At 50.8% G+C, this 3,315-nt stretch overlaps 1 long non-coding RNA gene across 1 annotated transcript in view; it reads right to left on the reverse strand.

Annotated features, from left to right (window-relative positions):
* The window catches only part of LOC123285705 (uncharacterized), a 106,929-nt gene extending 106,694 nt beyond the window's left edge, over positions 1-235 (reverse strand). The window contains exon 1 of the long non-coding RNA XR_011502041.1: positions 101-235. This is a non-coding gene — a long non-coding RNA (uncharacterized lncRNA). The remainder of the gene's footprint in view (positions 1-100) is intronic.
* Positions 236-3,315: the final 3,080 nt, after the last annotated feature.

Here is a 3,315-nt window from a genome sequence, read left to right on the forward strand (position 1 = left end):
TGAAGTACAACAGGACTCACCCAGCCCGCAGGTGAACAATTCACTAAAGAACACCCCCACCAACGAAACCTGGGTTTATAGCTGTCTTTACCGTACTCACCAGTGTGAGTCAGGGCATCTCAAATGAACCGCAGGAGTTTTCACCTAGTACCGAAATCTGAGTTACCTAAAGCCTAGGACCTAAATTCTGAGGGAAAAATGACCCCCACCCCAAACCCACACTGATTGCTGGAAATTAAGTCATTAGAGGTCCACCTAACGGCAAACCCCAGGCACTGCATCTGGTGGGTTCACTCCCCAGTCGGGCGTGTGGGGAGAAGGGAGTCTGGCAGGTGTCCTCACAGAGGCAGGCGCTGAGCTGTTCAGACTCACGTTCAATGCCACGGCAGTTTCAGTGCCTGTGGATGTGCGCCCTGGGCTGCGCAGGCCCCGGACTACTAAATGTCAGCTTGATGGTGGCTCCACTTTACGCTTTGGTCAGCTTGCTCTCAGAACCGAGGGGGCACTTCACTTGTACCCACACACGCTTCCCTCACCAACAGAAGAAAGTCAGCATTGCACACAGGTGGAGATGGGGGCTGGGAGGGGAGGGAGACACACAGAGGGTTAGCATTGCAATCAGTGTTCACTGTTACAACTACAGCACGCGAAAGCCCTAAATGGGGAGGGATCTGAGTAACAGCATAGCAACTACGTGTGTAAAGTATGACTCAAACTCCTACATTTATAGGTGCCAGATCACCGTCTACACAATCGGCAAACTCAGGGAAATGCTCAATATTTTCTCTCCTAGAGCCACATCAATGTCTCAAAAGGACTTCAGAGAAGACCTGTTTGGGTCCATTTCCAGAAACGAAATGTCCAGCCTCTCTGTGCTTAGATTTTACCCTCCTTTCAAGCTAATAGGTTAGCCGGTTGCTGTTTCTTGCATGCTGCCAGAAGACAAGGGATGGATCAGAGACTAGAGACTTTATTATGCAGAGCATGGCACCCAGCATGAACACCAGCGTCTCTGGTGGGGCCTCCTGGAGTCTCAGGGGAGCAGCCGGATGGCATAACCCAGAGGGTGACCACACAGGCAATGAGCTGAGGATCTTGGAGCTGGGGGGAGCCACTGCTTTTATAGCACGCAAGCCTGCTCTTTGTCCAGGGGGAGACAGTCCCTTGTCCCACAAGGTCACCAGCTGTGTAAACAACCCCAAGAACTGGCTGAGATAAAACAGTGGTTAGGATTTTGCATTCTTGGCACACACAGCAGGACGTGAGGGACCCAGGGAGGCTCTCTCCCGACAGGGACCACCTCTGTGGCTGAAAAGCCAGAGCCACACAATTAACTGGCCTGCCAGAACTGTGTGGAATGGGAAAGCAGCAGTTCCCAAAGGAGAGGGTGCGGGGATAAACAAAAACGAAAACATAGCAATGGCAACAGCAAGAGCAGCACGTGTGCACCAGCCTCCAATGAGCCAGAGGGGGTATCACCCAAACCAATGTACTCACGTGTGCACACAGCAAGTCCTGCCGGGAAACAAGTGTCCGCCACTTTCTCTTCTCCTGCTCTGGCTGTCTCCAGGAAAACCCGCCACCAAGGCCTTCGCTCCCACTAAGCTGTGGAAAGGTGGCTTCTGGGGCCACAGCAGAGCAGCTGTTGCCTGCGTCCGAGGTGCTCCATAGACGCCCAAGGACGAGTCTTCTGGGCATGTGACATTCTGAAACCACAAGTGTCCTTCTCCCCAGAAAAGAGGGAGCACCCACCTTTTTCTTTGTGTTACGGTCCATTAGATGTGACCAAAACAGAATTCTTCCTATCCATGGTGACAGCTTTCAAGGAGCAGATTTTGTCATTTTTACTTCCAGATCTCAGGCCTGCTCCCATCTCCAAACTGGACGCAGAGATGGGGCCTGGGGTGAGGAGAGGGCCGGGGCTGGGGCAGAGCAGCTGACGGACCTCCAGCCTCTGCAAGGCCTGTGGAGTGGCTTCCCCAGGCCAGCTGGTTTGTTGTGTTCTTCCCTAATCTCTTAGCTCCTGTGTAAGGACTCAGGCTGGTCCCTGATCGTTAGTGGGAATTGCCCAAACCTGACAGGGTGGACTCTATTTAGGTTTATATATTTAAGCATATATATATGATACATGCTCAGCATATATAAACACTTTAAATCTTTCAGACCATGGTTTTCCCTCAGGCTCTGCCTTCCTTTTCTCTTTACCTCCTTTATCAGCTCTTACTCCTTTTCTTCTTTCCCACTTCCGATGGCTGGAGCCAAAGAGGAAGGGATAAGGGAGTGTTGTCACAGTTTGGAATTGTCAGGACGGGGAGAAATACACCATTTCAGTTCCTTTCCCAACTACTACTTCAAATCTTTTTTTTTTTTTTCCTTCTTCTTCTCCCCAAAGCCCCCAGGACGTAGTTGTAGATTCTAGTTGTGAGGGCCTCTGGTTGTGCTATGTGGGACGCCACCCCAGCATGGCCTGATGAGCGGTGTCACATCTGTGCCCAGGATCCGAACCAGCGAAACCCTGAGCCGCCAAAGCAGAGCACACGGACTTAACCATTGGGTCATGCAGCTGGCCCCTCAAATTTTGAATTAAAAAAAAAATTCCTCTTAAGAAATCCGAACATGTCAGCAGAGATCCCCACGGCCCCCTTGGTGATATGCGGCATCTTTGCAGCCCTCTGGTGGTGGAGGCCTCGGGGCTGCTGGTGTCACCTGTGCTGAGGAGCACCACAGCCACTTGGAGGCAACTAGCAGAGGAGCTGAGGGTGGAGTGGACCCTGCTGACCATACTGTGTAGGACATGGACTTCAGGTGACCAGTTTCATCCACATTCACTTCTGGGCCCTTCTGACCAATGGATTCGATTTCTAAAAAGCTAGCAAAGATTAAGTACCCACAGAAGAAAGCAAGGCCAAGCTTGACTTCATTAGCACAAAGAGGTATTCTCCAAAGTCTAGCCTGACTTGAGAGCAGGGATACCAAATGGTTTTTTTGTTTGCTTTTTTGCTTGAGGAAGATTTGCCCTGAGCTAACGTCCATTGCCAATGTTCCTCTATTTTGTAAGCGCGATGCCTCCACAGTGTGGCTGATGAGTGGAGTAGGTCCATGCCCAGGATCCGAACCGGCGAACCTGGGCTGCCAAAGTGCTGTGGACAAAACTAACTACTTGGCCACAGGGCCAGCCCACAAATGTTTTACCTTTCATTACCAACGCACACTTGACTACCTAGAGCAGGGGTCAGATTTCTTGCATTTCTGTAAAGAGTCAGATAATAAGTATTTGGCACTTTTTGACCTAAAGAAAGTAAAACGGCCAGTAAC

This window comes from Equus asinus, chromosome 1, assembly GCF_041296235.1.
Source record: "Equus asinus isolate D_3611 breed Donkey chromosome 1, EquAss-T2T_v2, whole genome shotgun sequence".
In the NCBI taxonomy this organism is placed as follows: Eukaryota; Metazoa; Chordata; class Mammalia; order Perissodactyla; family Equidae; genus Equus; species Equus asinus.